Source organism: Ranitomeya variabilis, chromosome 7, assembly GCF_051348905.1.
Source record: "Ranitomeya variabilis isolate aRanVar5 chromosome 7, aRanVar5.hap1, whole genome shotgun sequence".
NCBI classification, from domain to species: domain Eukaryota; kingdom Metazoa; phylum Chordata; class Amphibia; order Anura; family Dendrobatidae; genus Ranitomeya; species Ranitomeya variabilis.
The window spans coordinates 85,669,302-85,688,058 of NC_135238.1; the positions used below are offsets into that span (position 1 = coordinate 85,669,302).

The 18,757-nt window shown below is 43.9% G+C and overlaps 1 protein-coding gene across 2 annotated transcripts in view; it reads right to left on the bottom strand.

The window, feature by feature from the left end:
- The window catches only part of TMEFF2 (transmembrane protein with EGF like and two follistatin like domains 2), a 1,006,851-nt gene that overhangs the window by 917,282 nt on the left and 70,812 nt on the right, over positions 1-18,757 (bottom strand). The gene's annotated exons all lie outside the window — the stretch shown is intronic.

The following is an 18,757-nucleotide window of genomic DNA, read 5'->3' on the forward strand; positions in this document are numbered from 1 at the left end:
TTTGAGTACTTGGTGATGCCTTTTGGACTCTCTAATGCTCCTTCTGTGTTTCAGTCCTTCATGCATGACATCTTCCGAGAATATCTGGATAAATTTATGATTGTTTATCTGGATGACATTTTGGTCTTTTCTGAGGATTGGGAGTCCCATGTGAAGCAGGTCAGGATGGTATTTCAGGTCCTGCGTGCTAATGCCTTATTTGTGAAGGGCTCAAAATGTCTCTTCGGAGTACAGAAGGTTTCCTTTTTGGGTTTTATTTTTTCTCCTTCTACTATTGAGATGGACCCAGTCAAGGTCCAGGCTATTCATGACTGGACTCGGCCTACATCTGTTAAGAGTCTTCAGAAGTTCTTGGGTTTTGCTAATTTTTACCGTCGCTTCATTGCTAATTTTTCTGGCGTGGTTAAACCCTTGACGGATTTGACCAAGAAGGGTTCTGAAGTGACTAATTGGTCTTCTGCGGCCGTGGAAGCCTTTCAGGAGCTGAAGCGCCGGTTTTCTTCGGCTCCAGTTTTATGTCAGCCTGATATCTCTCTTCCTTTTCAGGTCAAGGTTGATGCTTCTGAGATTGGAGCAGGGGCTGTTTTGTCACAGAGAAGCGCTGATTGCTCTGTGATGAAGCCTTGTGCTTTCTTTTCAAGAAAGTTTTCGCCTGCCGAGCGGAATTATGATGTTGGTAATCGGGAGTTGTTGGCTATGAAGTGGGCATTTGAGGAGTGGCGACATTGGCTCGAGGGAGCTAAGCATCGTGTGGTGGTCTTGACTGATCACAAAAATCTGATCTATCTCGAGTCTGCCAAGCGGCTGAATCCTAGACAGGCTCGTTGGTCGTTGTTTTTCTCCCGTTTCGATTTCGTGGTCTCGTACCTGCCTGGTTCGAAGAACGTGAAGGCTGATGCTCTTTCTAGGAGTTTTGTGCCTGACTCTCCGGGAGTTTCAGAGCCGGCTAGTATCCTCAGAGAGGGAGTGATTTTGTCTGCCATTTCCCCAGATTTGCGACGAGTGCTGCAGGAATTTCAGACGGATAGACCTGACCGTTGTCCACCACAGAGACTGTTTGTCCCAGATAGATGGACCAGCAGAGTTATTTCCGAGGTTCATTCTTCGGTGTTGGCAGGTTATCCTGGGATTTTTGGTACCAGAGATTTGGTGGCTAGATCCTTCTGGTGGCCTTCCTTGTCGCGGGATGTGCGTTCCTTTGTGCAGTCCTGTGGGATTTGTGCTTGGGCTAAGCCTTGCTGTTCTCGTGCCAGCGGTTTGCTTTTGCCTTTGCCTGTCCCGAAGAGGCCTTGGACGCACATTTCCATGGATTTTATTTCGGATCTTCCAGTCTCTCAGAGAATGTCTGTCATCTGGGTGGTGTGTGATCGTTTTTCTAAAATTGTCCATTTGGTGCCCTTGCCTAAGTTGCCTTCCTCCTCCGATTTGGTTACTCTATTTTTTCAGAATGTGGTTCGCTTGCACGGCATCCCTGAAAATATTGTGTCTGACAGAGGATCCCAGTTTGTGTCCAGATTTTGGCGGATCTTTTGTGCTAAGATGGGCATTGATTTGTCTTTTTCGTCTGCCTTCCATCCTCAGACGAATGGCCTAACCGAGCGAACTAATCAGACCTTGGAAACTTATTTAAGATGTTTTGTTTCTGCTGATCAGGATGATTGGGTTACTTTTTTGCCATTGGCCGAGTTTGCCCTTAATAATCAGGCTAGTTCTGCTACTTTGGTTTCACCTTTTTTTTGTAATTCTGGCTTTCATCCTCGTTTTTCCTCGGGTCAGGTGGAGCCGTCTGACTGTCCTGGGGTGGACTCTGTGGTGGATAGGTTGCAGCAGATTTGGAACCATGTGGTGGACAATTTGAAGTTGTCACAGGAGAAGGCTCAGCGCTTTGCCAACCGCCGTCGCGGTGTGGGTCCCCGACTTCGTGTTGGGGATTTGGTATGGCTGTCTTCTCGGTATGTTCCTATGAAGGTCTCCTGTCCTAAGTTCAAGCCTCACTTCATCGGTCCTTATAAGATTTTGGAAATCCTTAACCCTGTGTCATTTCGTTTGGACCTCCCAGCGTCGTTTGCCATTCATGTGTTCCATAGGTCTTTGTTGCAGAGGTATGTGGTGCCTGTGGTTCCTTCTGTTGAGCCCCCTGCTCCGGTGCTGGTTGAGGGAGAATTGGAGTACGTAGTGGAGAAGATCTTGGATTCTCGAATTTCTAGACGGAGGCTTCAGTATTTGGTTAAGTGGAAGGGCTATGGTCAGGAGGATAATTCCTGGGTTGTCGCCTATGATGTTCATGCGGCCGATTTGGTTCATGCCTTCCATGTTGCTCATCCTGATCGCCCTGGGGTTTTTGATGAGGGTTCGGTGACCCCTCCTCAAGGGGGGGTACTGTTGTGAACTCTGTTTTTGGGCTCCCTCTTGTGGTCACAAGTGGTACTGTGTGAGTGCTATCTTTGGGCTCCCTCTGGTGGCTCTTTTTGTCTTTCTGCAGGTCTGTGGCTGGGATCAGCTGTCTCGTTATCTGCTAGTTGGTTTCCTATTTAGCTCACCTGGACTTTCAGTTGTTGCCTGCTGTCGATGTATTCAGTGCTATTTTGATCTCTCCTGACTACCTTTGTTATCAGTCTCTCCAAGAGAAGCTAAGTTTCTGTTTGTTCATTTTTTGATCATCAGTGTTCAATATGTTTCTTGGTTTATTATCTGTCCTTGTCCAGCTTGCTAATATGTAATTTCCTTGCTTGCTGGTAGCTCTAGAGGGCTGAGTTTCTCCCCTCACACCGTTAGTTGGTGTGGGGGTTCTTGAATTCTCAGCGTGGATATTTTGTATAGGGTTTTCTACTGACCGCACAGTTTCCTATCTGTCTTCTGCTATCTAGTACTAGCGGGCCTCATTTGCTGAATCTGTTTTCATTTCTACGTTTGTATTTTCCCCTTACCTCACCGTTATTATTTGTTGGGGGCTTTCTATATCTTTGGGGTTATTTCTCTGAGGCAAGTGAGGTCTTACTTTCTATCTCTAGGGGTAGCTAGTTTCTCAGGCTGCGTCGTGACGTCTAGGAATTCAGGCACGTTCACCGGCTACCTTTAGTGTGTTTGGTTAGGATCAGGATTGCGGTCAGTCCAGTTACCACCTCCCTAGAGCTCGTTCTATGTTCAGTTACTTAGCTCGTCAGTTCTGTGATCCTCAGCCACTAAGGATCATAACATTCATACGTCCTTTTTCCTCACCAGCAGGGGCACCTATATTTTTTGTTAAAAAGAAGGATGGGACCCTGAGACCCTGTGTTGACTATCGGGAACTCAATAAGGTAAACGTACAAAACCGTTACCCTTTGCCTCTGATTCCCGAATTACTGGAAAGAGTCCGCCATGCTAAGGTGTTCTCTAAACTGGATCTTCGTGGGGCTTATAATTTGGTGCGTATTCGTCCAGGGGATGAGTGGAAGAACTGGAGAGAAGGGTCTGCTACATCCTTGTGCTTTCTTTTCCCGTAGACTAACCTCAGCAGAGAAGAATTATGATGTGGGAGACAAGGAATTGCTGGCTATCATTGTGGCTTTCAAAGAATGGAGGCATCATCTGCAAGGAGCTGCACAACAGATCATAGTGCTAACTGACCATCGCAATTTAGAGTTCCTTAAATCCGCTAGATGTCTTTCTCCTCGTCAGGCTCGTTGGAACTTATTTTTAAATCAATTTAACTTTGTTATCTCGTACCGTCCAGATTCTCGTAATGGGAAGGCTGATGCTTTATCCCAAATCCATGCTGCGGATTCCGTACCTGGAGCCCCGTCCAAGACCATTCTATCTGATGCCAATTTCATCGGAGTTATCCATGATTAGGACTTGTGGAAGGAGTGCAGGGAGGCCTATGACGGTGATGTATTTCTGGCCAACCCACCTGAGGATATTAATCTTGTCTTTAAGGGTGGCATGTGGTTCAGAGATCGAAGTGTCTACGTCCCTGAGGTCGTCCGTCTGCAGATCCTCAAGTTGGTACATGACTCCAAGTTGGCTGGTCACAGGGGGTACAGAAGACACAAGAGTTCCTGAGCCAATTCTTCTGGTGGCCAACTTGCCTGAAGGATACCAAGGACTATGTTCTCTCTTGCGAGGTATGTGCCCGTTACAAGACTCCTCATGTGGCACCTACGGGTCTTCTACGACCATTACCTGTTCCGTCCCACCCTTGGGGGTCTATATCAATGGACTTTATTGTGGAGCTGCCTACATCGGGGGGCATGAATACAATCATGGTGGTAGTTGATCGCCTGACTAAAGCTGCTCATTTTGTTCCCTGCACCGGCCTCCTTTCAGCTTAAGATACAGTGAACTTAGTTATACAGAATGTCTTTCGGTTGCATGGGGTTCCAGATGAGGTCATCTCTGACCGTGGAGTACAGTTCACTTCAAGATTCTGGAAGGGGTTTTGCTCTGCACTCAATATTAATGTCTGTCTCTCTTCCGCTTACCATCCCCAGACAAATGGTCAGACTGAGTGTACCAACCAGATGCTGGAACAATATCTAAGATGCTATGTCAGCCATCTCCAGGATGATTGGTTGGAGTTGCTGCCGTTAGCCGAATTTTCATATAATTCTCAGAGCGCCTCCACTAAATTTACACCTTTCTTTGCCAATCTGGGTTATCATCCGTGTATTTTACCTAGGTCTCCAATTAATTCTCCGTTTCCGGCAGTGGAGGAAAGACTGCGATGAGACAAAATCTGGAGGTTCTGAAGGAATCCCTGACCACAGCTCAAGAATGTTATAAGAGATCGGCTGATAGATTCCGTAAACCTGCACCGATGTCCAAGGTAGGAGATTCCGTGTGGTTAGCAACTAAGAATCTGAAGTTAAAAGTTCCTTCACAAAAACTTGGACAGAAATTCATTGGCCCTTTCAAGATCAACGGTATTGTGAGCTCTGTGGCCTGCCGGCTGAAGCTGCCTAGGACTATGAAGATGCACCCAGTTTTTCATGTATCTTTACTAAAGCCTGTATCTCCTAATACCTTCCAGGGACGTGTTGTGCCACCTCCGCAGCCTGTGGTGATTGATGGGCAAGAACAATTTGTGGTGGAGGAAATTATTGATTCCAGGATTGGCAGGAATCGGCTCCAATATCTGATAAGATAGCAGGGATATCCCCCTGAGGAAGACTCTTGGTAACCTGTGGAAAACATCAATGCCCAACAGAATATTTCTCGCTTTCATCAGAGATTCCCTGAGAAACCAGGTTCAGGATCGTCCTGAGGCCACTTCTAAGGAGGGAGTAATGTCAGGACTCTGAACATTTTTTACCTTTTGTGCATTACTGCCCTTTTCCAAGATGGCGTCTTTGGTCTCATGTGCACTGTGTCTTTCTGCTATAAAACTCCACCCCAGCCTTCAGTCTGTGCTAGAGTATTCTGCCTCCAATCCAGCTCCTGACCTCTGATTACTCCCTGGCTATATACCTGCTCCTGTGAACCTGTGTGGTTATCCTGCTACTCTGCTCTGAGTTCCTGCTGCATACACCAGTTCCAGTAATCCTCCTTCATCTGCTGCTCGTATTTACTTCCATCTGCATTTGCTGGACATGTAAGCTGTTTGCTGCTCTGCAAAAACCTGAGACTATTAACCAGGCCACCCTGCTTGAGCTAAGATATTATTTGAACTGCCTTATAAGCTTATCTATCTGTGTTTGGACTAAGACAAGAATTTATTCGTGTCAAGTATCCTTAAGAATAATTGTGCTTCATAGACTTTCTGCGTGATTGCATTTTCCTCTGAAGTTTCCTAAAGACTGCTGAGCTGCATTTGATATTTGCACCAAGTGTTGTGGACTTGAGTTTCTCTCTGCACCTGTTTGAATCACCGTGTGATAATATAGACTTTACCACTTATAAAACTGTGTCCTGTAGTTGTCTTGTTCCATGCAAAGAGTTTCCTGAGTTATCCCCTATAATTATTACAGTCTGCCACTCATTACAGTTGTCCTCCACTGAACAAAGTAATGCCGCCTGTTTAGTCCTGTTACCAATTTTGAACTGCATTTAGCTTACTTTATTATTTGGGCCTACTGTGTCTGCCACTCATTACAGTTGTCCTCCACTGAACAAAGCAATGCCGCCTGTTTAGTTCTGTTACCAATTTTGAACTGCATTTAGCCGACTTTATTATTTGGGCCTACTAACTGTGTCTGCCACTCATTACAGTTTTCCTCCACTGAACAAAACAATGCCGCCTGGTTAGTCCTGTTACCACATTTGAACTGCATTTAGCCCACTTTATTATTTGGGCCTATATCTGTGTTTCCCCCTCATCCTGCCCATTGCCCAGCCACTGCTAGATGAGTCTGCTGGAACATTGACCCAGACCACTACATTCCCCTTGCACTCTACACAGCCAGAATCTGACCCTGCTGAAAGTCAGGTTCCCCTTCCCGCATACTATACCACCTTACACGGGGACAAAGAGGAAGGTGCAGATGAAAGTGTAAGTTCCTTCATCAGGTGGGGGGGCATACTCGTTGGCGACATCACTGGCACAGTGGCACAGGGCCCCTCATAGTACGCAAAAGTGTCTCTGCCAATGGGAGGGGCCACCCACCGTCAAACACACCGCCGTACAATGAGGGGCCCTGTGCCAGTGCCATTGCCAACGAGTGGGCCCCCCCTGCTTGCTCAGGATCACAGCACTTACAAAGTTGAAATACTTACCTCTCCCTGCTCCACCGCCGTGACGTATTCCGCGTTTCCTGGGCCCACGAAAATCCTGAGCCAGCCCTACCCCCCCACAACTTTAGCCAAATGACCCCCAGTTTTCAATGCCTAACTATTATAATAAAGTAAATTAAGATTTACAAGCTTCAGTAATAAGAATTGATGTTTTGGGCATTAAAATGGGCACTGTAGGTGTTTTCCTGTCCCCCACTCACTGCCGACTTTGATTCCCCATTGACTTGCATTGGGTTTCGTGTTTCAGTCGGCCCCCGACTTTTCACAATAATCGGCCGATTACACCCGACTCAACTTTTGACAAAGTCGGGTTTCGCAAAACCTGACTTGATCCGAAAAAAGTAAAAGTCGCTCAACTCTAGTTGATAGTGCTTGTTTACCAACTGCTGGAATGAAGTTTTAAGTGACAGTTGTGTCACTCCTTGTCCTGTGCCATTAAAGAAATAGGATCCAGGGTCTTTTAGATGTTAGAGTAGATTACCACATATGCAGTTTTCAGTTAACTGAATCCAGGAAGCTCTAAACATCTAGATCTATCCAGCTGAAACATATCTGTTGCTCTTGTGTGCATAAAACCTGTTGGGCAATCTATTATGTATATCTCTGTGTTGAAACCAATAGAAGCTGTATAAAACTAAAGCTTGCCATAAAAGCAAGTATTTGTAATTTATCATGTTTTAATTAACAGAAAAAATAATCCCTTAAATATTTTCATGAGCACATTTTCATGGCCAGATACAGGTGCTTCTCAAAAAATTAGAATATCATCAAAAAGTAAATTTATTTGTGTTCTTCAAAACAAAAAGTGAAACTCATCTATATATATAATTGCCTAAGGGGTACTTCCGTCTCTCTGTAACGGAAATCCTGGGTTGCTGATTGATCAGCGAGATTGGGGCGGGATTTAAGCACTGCTTCACTTTTTACTATTGATGCTTCCTATGCAGCATCAATAGTAAAAACATAGAATGTTAAAAATAATTAACAAAACCAAAAACATTACATTCTCACCTTCCGAAGTCTGCCGCCATCTGCGCCAGCCTTTCCCGCTCCTCGCACTTTGGTCCCAAGAATGCATAGCGGCAATGAGCAGAGATCACGTGGCGGTCTTGCGAGACCACTACATAATCACGGGTTATTGCCGCAAAGCATTACTGGGAACGGAGGGTCGCGAGGAGCATCGTTAAAGGCCTCGGCTGGATCCGGGGGCCGACGGAAGGTGAGTATTTAACTATTTTTTATTTTAATTGTTTTTTAACAGGGATATGGTACCCACACTGCTATATACTACGTGGGCTGTGCTATATACTACGTGGGCTGTGTTATATACTATGTTGGCTGTGTTATATACTGCGTGGGCTGTGTCATATACTATGTGGCCTGTGTTATATACTGCGTGGGCTGTGCTATATACTATGTGGGCTGTGCTATATACTACGTTCTTGTGCAATATACTACATGGCTGTGCAATATACTATGTGGGCTGTGTTATATACTGTATGGGCTGTTATATACTGTGTGGGCTGTGTTATATACTGCGTGGGCTGTGTCATATACTACGTGGGCTGTGCTATATACTACGTGCCTGTGCAATATACTATGTGGCTGTGTTATATACTACGTGGGCTGTGTCATATACTACATGGCTATACTATATACTACGTGGGCTGTGTTATATAGTACGTGGCTGTGCATTCTAGAATACCCAATGCGTGAGAATTGGGCCACCATCTAGTGTATTATATAGAGCTATTACAAACACAGTGGTCTATTTGAAGTGTTTATTTCTGTTAGTGTTGATGATTATGGTATACAGCCAATGAAAATCCAAAAGTCATTATCTCAGTAAAGTAGAATACTTTATAACACCAGCTTGAGAATTGATTTTAAAAATATTGGCCTACTGAAATGTATGTTCATTAAATGCACTCAATACTTGATCGGGGCTCCTTTTGCATTAATTACTGCATAAATGAGGCTTGGCATGGAGGTGATCAGCCTGTGGCACTGCTGAGGTGTTATGGAAGCCCAGGTTGCTTTGATAGCAGCTTTCAGCTTGTCTGCATTGTTGGGTCTGCTGTCTCTCATTTGCCTCTTGACAATACCCCATAGATTCAAGGTCAGGCGAGTTTGCTGGTCAATCAAGCACAGTGATACTGTTATTTTTAAACCAGGTACAGTAATAGTACTTTTGACAGTGTGGACAGGTGCAAAGTCCTGCTGGAGAATCAAATTTCCATTTCCAAAAAGCTTGTCGGTAGAGGGAAGCATGAAGTGATCTTAAATTTCCTGGAAGAAGGCTGCGCTGACTTTGGTCTTGATAAAACACAGTGGACATACACCAACAGATGTCATGGCTCCCAAAAACATCCCCAAAACATCATTGATTGTGTAAACTTCACACTAGACCTCAAGCAGCTTGGATTGTGTGCCTCTCCACTCTTCATCCAGACTCTGTGACGTTTTAACCCCGTCCAGGTCTTTTTCAAGCATCGCTATACTTAACTTTGATAACCACCTGGTCTGTACATCCATTTTATTCATCTTGGAGTGCTGAGGGATTGCTTGGAAATAGTTTCCAGGGAGCCCAGTGTAGCAGCACAGTTCTGCGCTAGAGTAGTGGTTTTGTCGAAACGTCACTCGCTACTTTATCTTTTAGCCAGTCACATGAAAAAAAAATGTTTTTCTTTGTTGTGGTGTAAAATTCACATAAATTAAATCAATTGTTTTGCAAATGACTAATAGTGTGGCTGACTTAACTTTAATATTGGTCATGGGTGGCTTGACACAAGGAATGCAACACTTGTAGGCCATGTCCTGGATATGTCTGTGTGTGATGGCTCTTGAAGTAATGACTCCTTATGACTCTTCCCAAAATTTTTGAATGGCCTTTTCTTAACAATCCTCTCAAGACTGCGGTTATCCCAGTTGCTTGTGTAAGACTTTTTCCTTCTACTCAACTTTACATTAATATCCTTGGGTACAGCACTCTTTGAACAGCCAGCTTCTTTAGCAATGACCTTTTGAGACTTAGGGTCACATTGCGTTAGGGCAATCCGTTAAGCGCATAGCGCTAGAGGATTGCGCTAACGCAATGCTTCTCTAGGGTCCGCGTTCGGCGTCCCCGCTAGCGCAGATCCCCGATCTGCACTAGCGAGGAACGGACCTCGGGCGCGCCGCGGACGCTGCAAGCAGCGTCCGTGGTCCGTCACTCAAATGATGGCACATCGCTAGCGCTCGCCCAATGTGGGCGGGCGCTAGCGACGCGTTCACCATTACAGGCTATGGCGGCGTTAACGGACTACGTTAACACCGCGTTATGCCGCGGTGTAACGTAGTCCGTTAAACGCGGTCACATAACGCAATGTGACCCTAGCCTTACCCTCCTTGTGGAGTGTGTCAATGACTGCCTTCTGGACATCTGTCAAGTCAGCAGTCTTCCCCATGATTGTGGAGCTTATTGAAACAGTCTAAGGGCCATTTTTTAAATGTAGGAGCAGGTGTTTTTTGTTATTTTTTTAATTTGCTGAGATAAGGACTTTTGGGTTTTCATTGTCTCTTAGCCATAATCATCAAAATTAACAGAAATAAACACTTGACATAGATCACTCTGTTTGTAATGACTCTATATAATACATAAGTTTCACTTTTTTTTATTAGAGAACTGAAATAAATTAACTTTTTGATGATATTCTAATTTTATGGAAGCACCTGTAACTATAATCTCTCAAACTTATATTTGTATTATCTATAAATACACTGAGCTACATCTAGTAGACCCAAAAAATCCACATACAAGTCTCCATGGTTTTCTAAAGATCATTAAAGCTTTCCATTTTCATAAAAGTGGAACCAAAATACTATAAAATTACTGAAATGACAAATACAGTTCAGCAGCTGTGTCAAGGTAGACAGGATAAGTCTCTAAGCTCAGTGGTTGGCTATAGTGGTGATGCGTGCTCTCGACATGACATCATCAATACAAGCAAAACAACAAGACCTGAGCAGCAGCAGGGAGCCGACACTGGACATGGTGATTGTGTGTGTTATTTTAGGAAACTTAGAGTGATAGGAGTCCATTTTCCTGAAAATGTAAAAGCCTTTTAAAATGTGTTGATGTGTTGTTGACTGCAAAAGGCCTTCCAAAAGATTTAGCAGACTCTGAAGTTGTGGTATATTGTTTTACTGTTCAGAGACACCTGCACAAATATGGTGTTCAGGGAAGAGTCATGAGAAGAAAACCTCTACTGCATCTTCGCCATAAAATTCAGCAACTGAAGAATGAAAAAAACATCAAAACAAGTCTGATGCATTTTGGAAACAAGTCCAGTGGACCGATGAGGTTAAAATAGAACTCTTTGGCCACAATGATCAAAAGTATGTGTGGAGAAAAAAGGGCATAGAATTTCAGGAAAAGAACATCTTGTCAACCATTTAACATGGAGTGGATCAATTATGCTTTGGTGTTGCAGCCAATGGCATGGGGAACATTTTATGGGTAGAGGGAAGGAAGGATTCAATGAAATTTCAACAAATTCTTGATGCAAGCATAACACTATTTGTAAAAAAAAAAGCTGAAGTTGAATAGAGGATGACTTCTACAGATGGATGATGATCCTAAACACAAGTCAAAATCCACAATAGACTACCTCAAAAGGCACAAGCTGAAGGTTTAACAATGGCTGTCACAGTCCCCTGATTTGAATATCCTTGAAAATGTGTGGCTAGGCCTCAAAACAGCAGTGCAAACAAGACAACCCAAGAATTTTCCAAGGATGAATTGATGAAAATCCTTCAAATAGGAATTGAAAGATTCTTGGCTGGCTACAAAAAGAGTTTACAAGCTATGCTACTTTCAAAAGGGGAGCTCCCAGGTAGTAACGATGCAGGATAGCCAAACTATTACATTGGCCCATTTTCCTTTTTGTAATTTTAAAAATGTAAATGAGTAAAAATAAACAATATATATATATACAGGGTGGGCCATTACATGGATACACCAAAATAAAATGGAAATAGTTGGTGATATCAACTTCCTGTTTGTGGCACATTAGCATATGGGAGGGGGAAAACTTTTCAAGATGGGTCGTGACCATGGCGGCCATTTTGAAGTTGGACATTTTGGATCCAACTTTATTTTTTCCAATGGGAAGAGGGTCATGTGACGCAGCAAACATTTTGAGAATTTCACAAGAAAAACAATGGTGTGCTTGGTTTTAACGTATCTTTATTCTTTCATGAGTTATTTGCAAGTTTATGACCACTTATAAAATGTGTTCAAAGTGCTGCCCATTATGTTGGATTGTCAATGAAACCCTCTTCTCCCACTCTTGACACACTGATAGCAACACCGCAGAAGAAATGTTAGCACAGGTTTCCGATATCCATTGTTTCAGATACTGCACATCTCATATCTTCACAGTATAGACAATTGCCTTCAGATGACCCTAAAGATAACAGTCTAAGGGGGTCAGATCGGGAGACCTTGGTGGCCATTCATCAAGCCCACATCGACCATCATGATGAAGGTTTGCCCTCTTTATGCACTGAAGATGGCACGTTCCCTGAGTTTTTCCAGCAAGATAGTGCACCACCACATTATGGGTGTCAGGTCTGAGCATTCCTACATGAACGGTTTCCTTGAAAGTGGATTAGTTGTCGTGGGCCAGTTTAATGGCCACAAAGGTCTCCCGATGTGAACCCCTTAGACTTTTATCTTTGGGGTTATCATAAAGGAAATTGTCTATGCTGTGAAGATACGAAAAGTGCAGCATCTGAAACAACGGATGTTGGAAGCCTGTACTAGCATTTTTTCTGTGGTGTTTCTATCAGTGTCTCAAGAGTGGGAGAAGAGGGTTGCATTGACAATCCAACACAATGGACAGCACTTGGAACACATTTTATAAGTGGTCATAAACTTGTAAATAACTCATGAAAGAATAAAGTTACGTTAAAACCATGCACCACCATTTTCTTGTGAAATTCTCAATAAGTTTCATGTCACATGACCCTATTCCCATTGGAAAAAGTAAAGTTGAATCCAAAATGGCAGACTTCACAATGGCCGCCATGGTCATGACCTATCTTGAAAAGTTTTCCCCCTCCCATATACTAATGTGCCACAAAAATGAAGTTGATATCACCAACCATTCCCATTTTATTTTGGTGTATCCATATAAATGGCCCACCCTATATATATATATATATATATATATATATATATATATATATATATATATATATATGTATATATATATATATATATATATATATACACTCACCGGCCACTTTATTAGGTACACCTGTCCAACTTCTTGTTAACACTTAATTTCTAATCAGCCAATCACATGGCGGCAACTCAGTGCATTTAGGCATGTAGACATGGTCAAGACAATCTCCTGCAGTTCAAACCGAGCATCAGTATGGGGAAGAAAGGTGATTTGAGTGCCTTTGAACGTGGCATGGTTGTTGGTGCCAGAAGGGCTGGTCTGAGTATTTCAGAAACTGCTGATCTACTGGGATTTTCATGCACAACCATCTCTAGGGTTTACAGAGAATGGTCCGAAAAAGAAAAAAAATCCAGTGAGCGGCAGTTTTGTGGGCGGAAATGCCTTGTTGATGCCAGAGGTCAGAGGAGAATGGGCAGACTGGTTCGAGCTGATAGAAAGGCAACAGTGACTCAAATCGCCACCCGTTACAACCAAGGTAGGCCTAAGATCATCTCTGAACGCACAGTGCGTCGAACATTGAGGCAGATGGGCTACAGCAGCAGAAGACCACACCGGGTACCACTCCTTTCAGCTAAGAACAGGAAACTGAGGCTACAATTTGTACAAGCTCATCGAAATTGGACAGTAGAAGATTGGAAAAACGTTGCTTGGTCTGATGAGTCTCGATTTCTGCTGCGACATTCGGATGGTAGGGTCAGAATTTGGCGTAAACAACATGAAAGCATGGATCCATCCTGCCTTGTATGGAGCATCTTTGGGATGTGCAGCCGACAAATCTGCGGCAACTGTGTGATGCCATCATGTCAATATGGACCAAAATCTCTGAGGAATGCTTCCAGCACCTTGTTGAATCTATGCCACGAAGAATTGAGGCAGTTCTGAAGGCAAAAGGGGGTCCAACCCGTTACTAGCATGGTGTACCTAATAAAGTGGCCGGTGAGTGTATATATATATATATATATATATATATATATATATATTTATAAATATATATATATATATATATATATATATATATATATATAAACATATATATATATACAGTACAGACCAAGAGTTTGGACACACCTTCTCATTTAAATATTTTTCTGTATTTTCATGACTATGAAAATTGTACATTCACCCTGAAGGCATCAAAACTATGAATTAACACATGTGGAATTATATACTTAACAAAAATGTGTGAAACAACTGAAATTATGTCTTATATTCTAGGTTCTTCAAAGTAGCCACCTTTTGCTTTAATGACTGCTTTGCACACTCTTGCCATTCTCTTGATGAGCTTCAAGAGGTAGTCACCGGGAATGGTTTTCACTTCACAGATGTGCCCTGTCAGGTTTAATAAGTGGGATTTCTTGCCTTATCAATGGGGTTGGGACCATCAGTTTTGTTGTGCAGAAGTCTGGTGGATACACAGCTGATTGTCCTACTGAATAGACTGTTAGAATTTGTATTATGGCAAGAAAAAAGCAGCTAAGTAACGAAAAACGAGTGGCCATCATTACTTTAAGAAATGAAGGGCAGTCAGTCCGAAAAATTGGGCAAACTTTGAAAGTGTCCCCAAGTGCAGTGGCAAAAACCATCAAGCGCTGCAAAGAAACTGGCTCACATGAGGATCGCCCCAGGAAAGGAAGACCAAGAGTCACCTCTTCTTCTGAGGATAAGTTTATCCGAGTCACCAGCCTCAGAAATCGCAGGTTAACAGCAGCTCAGATCAAAGACCAGGTCAATGCCACACAGAGTTTTAGCAGCAGACACATCTCTGTTGTGATTTAGACTTTTTTGGCTCCCTCTTGTGGTCACTAGTGGTATGACTCTGGGATTGTCTTTCCTCAGTTTGGCACCCACCTGGGTCGTTAGTCCAGGGGTGTTGCTATATAGACTTCCTGAATTCTCAGTCTGGTGCCTGGCATCGTTGTAATCAGTCCTTTCTGTTTGCTCCTGTCTGCTGGTCCTGGTTCTTGCAAAATTAAGCTAAGTCCTGCTTTCTTGTTTTTTGGTTATTTGCATTGCTCTTATTTTTTGTCCAGCTTGTACTAAATGTGATTCCTGATTTTGCTGGAAGCTCTAGGGGGCTGGTATTCTCCCCCCGGGCCGTTAGACGGTTCGGGGGTTCTTGAATATCCAGCGTGGAAATTTTGATAGGGTTTTTGCTGACCGTATAAGTCATCTTACTATAGTCTGCTATTAGTCAGTGGGCCTCTCTTTGCTAAATACCTAGTTCATTCTTACGTTTGTCTTTTCTTCTTACCTCACCGTTATTATTTGTTGGGGGCTTGTATCCAACTTTTGGGGTCTTTTCTCTGGAGGCAAGAAAGGTCTATATTTTCCCTTCTAGGGTTAGTTAGTTCTCCGGCTGGTGCGAGACATCTAGAACCAACGTAGGCACATTCCCCGGCTGCTTCTATTTGTGGTGCTAGATTTAGATATACGGTCAGCCCAGTTACCACTGCCCTATGAGCTGTTTTTTTGTGTTTGCAGACTTGGTATTTATTTTTGAGACCCTCTGCCATTGGGGTCATAACAGTATGCCAGGACAAAGTTGAATATTTTATGCATTGCAGAAGTGGGATAATAAGAAAGGAAATTCTGAGTTTTTTTTTTTTTTTCCTCTCTTTCTTCCTCCCCTTTACCTCTGAGTGGCTTAAGCTTGCTGCAGACATGAATGTCCAGACTTTGATTACAAGTGTGGATCAGCTTGCTGCTCGTGTGCAGGGCATACAAAATTTTGTTACCAGTAGTCCAATGTCTGAACCTAAAATACCTATTCCTGAACTGTTCTCTGGAGATCGATTTAAGTTTAGGAATTTCAGGAATAATTGTAAATTGTTTCTGTCTCTGAGACCCTGTTCGTCTGGAGACTCAGCTCAGCAAGTTAAAATTGTTATCTCTTTCTTGCGGGGCGACCCTCAGGATTGGGCTTTCTCGCTAGCGCCAGGAGATCCAGCATTGGCGAATATTGATGCGTTTTTTCTGGCGCTCGGTTTGCTTTACGAGGAACCCAATCTTGAAATTCAGGCAGAAAAAGCCTTGATGGCTATTTCTCAGTGCCAGGATGAAGCTGAAGTGTATTGCCAAAAATTTCGGAAATGGTCCGTGCTTACTCAGTGGAATGAGTGTGCTCTGGCCGCAAATTTCAGAAATGACCTTTCTGAAGCCATTAAGAATGTGATGGTGGGTTTCTCCATTCCTACAAGTCTGAATGATTCCATGGCGCTGGCTATTCAAATTGACCGGCGTTTGCGGGAGCGCAAAACTGCTAATCCTCTGGTGGTGTTGTCTGAACAAACACCTGATTTAATGCAATGTGATAGAATTCAGACTAGAAATGAACGGAAAAATCATAGACGTCAGAATGGGTTGTGTTTTTACTGTGGTGATTCTACACATGTTATATCAGCATGCTCTAAACGCCTAACAAGGGTTGTTAGCCCCGTCGCCATTGGTAATTTGCAACCTAAATTTATTTTGTCTGTGACTTTAATTTGCTCATTGTCTTCCTACCCTGTTATGGCGTTTGTGGATTCAGGTGCTGCCCTGAGTCTTATGGATCTGTCATTTGCCAAGCGCTGTGGTTTTGTTCTTGAGCCATTGGTAAATCCTATCCCTCTTAGAGGTATTGATGCTACGCCATTGGCGGAAAATAAACCGCAGTTTTGGACACAGGTAACCATGTGCATGACTCCTGAACATCGGGAGGTGATTCGTTTTCTTGTTCTGCATAAAATGCATGATTTGGTCGTTTTGGGTCTGCCATGGTTACAGACCCATAATCCAGTCTTGGATGGGAAGGCTATGTCTGTGTCAAGTTGGGGCTGCCAGGGAATTCATGGTGATTCCCCACCGGTGTCTATTGCTTCCTCTACTCCTTCGGAAGTTCCTGAGTATTTGTTTGATTATCAGGATGTATTCAGCGAGTCCAGGTCCAGTGCTCTTCCTCCTCATAGGGACTGTGACTGCGCTATAGATTTGATTCCAGGTAGTAAATTTCCTAAGGGAAGATTATTTAATCTGTCTGTACCTGAGCATACCGCAATGCGTTCGTATATCAAGGAATCTCTGGAGAAGGGTCATATCCGTCCATCCTCTTCCCCTCTTGGTGCGGGATTCTTTTTTGTGGCCAAGAAGGACGGATCTTTGAGACCTTGTATTGACTATCGGCTTCTGAATAAAATCACTGTTAAATTTCAGTATCCTTTGCCTCTGTTGTCGGACTTGTTTGCCCGGATTAAAGGTGCCAAGTGGTTCACCAAGATAGATCTTCGTGGTGCGTACAACCTTGTGCGCATTAAGCAGGGAGATGAATGGAAAACTGCATTTAATACGCCCGAAGGTCATTTTGAGTACTTGGTGATGCCTTTTGGGCTCTCTAATGCTCCTTCTGTGTTTCAGTCCTTTATGCATGATATTTTCCGGAAGTATCTGGATAGATTTATGATTGTTTATCTGGATGATATTCTGTTTTTTTCTGATGATTGGGAGTCGCATGTGGAGCAGGTCAGGATGGTGTTTCTGGTTTTGCGTGAGAATGCTCTGTTTGTTAAGGGCTCAAAGTGTCTCTTTGGAGTACAGAAGGTTCCCTTTTTGGGTTTTATTTTTTCCCCTTCTGCGGTGGAGATGGACCCAGTCAAGGTCCGAGCTATTCATGATTGGACTCAACCCACATCAGTTAAGAGTCTTCAGAAGTTCTTGGGTTTTGCTAACTTCTACCGTCGTTTTATCGCTAATTTTTCTAGCGTTCTTAAACCTTTGACGGATATGACCAAGAAAGGTTCTGATGTTGCTAACTGGGCTCCTGCAGCCGTGGAAGCTTTCCAAGAGTTGAAGCGCCGGTTTACTTCGGCGCCTGTTTTGTGCCAGCCTGATGTCTCACTTCCCTTTCAGGTTGAAGTGGATGCTTCTGAGATTGGGGCAGGGGCCGTTTTGTCGCAGAGAGGCCCTGGTTGCTCTGTAATGAGACCATGTGCCTTTTTCTCTAGGAAGTTTTTGCCTGCTGAGCGGAATTATGATGTTGGCAATCGGGAGTTGTTGGCCATGAAGTGGGCATTTGAGGAGTGGCGTCATTGGCTCGAGGGTGCTAAGCATCGTGTGGTGGACAGTGGAGCCTTCTGACTGTCCTGGGGTAGATTCTGTGGTGGATAGGTTGCAGCAGATTTGGAATCATGTGGTGGACAACTTGAAGTTGTCACAGGAGAAGGCTCAGCGTTTTGCCAACCGCCGCCGCGGTGTGGGTCCCCGACTTCGTGTTGGGGATTTGGTATGGCTGTCTTCTCGATTTGTTCCTATGAAGGTCTCCTCTCCTAAATTCAAGCCTCGCTTCATCGGTCCTTACAAGATATTGGAAATCCTTAATCCTGTGTCCTTTCGCTTGGATCTTCCGGTGTCGTTTGCCATTCACAATGTGTTCCATAGGTCTTTGTTGCGGCGGTACGTTGTACCTGTGGTTCCTTCTGTTGAGCCTCCTGCTCCGGTGTTGGTTGAGGGCAAGTTGGAGTACGTGGTGGAGAAGATCTTGGATTCTCGTCTCTCCAGACGGAGGCTTCAGTATCTGGTCAAGTGGAAGGGCTATGGTCAGGAGGATAATTCCTGGGTGGTTGCCTCTGATGTGCATGCGGCCGATTTAGTTCGTGCCTTTCACGCTGCTCATCCTGATCGCCCTGGTGGTCTTGGTGAGGGTTCGGTGACCCCTCCTTAAAGGGGGGGTACTGTTGTGATTTAGACTTTTTTGGCTCCCTCTTGTGGTCACTAGTGGTATGACTCTGGGATTGTCTTTCCTCAGTTTGGCACCCACCTGGGTCGTTAGTCCAGGGGTGTTG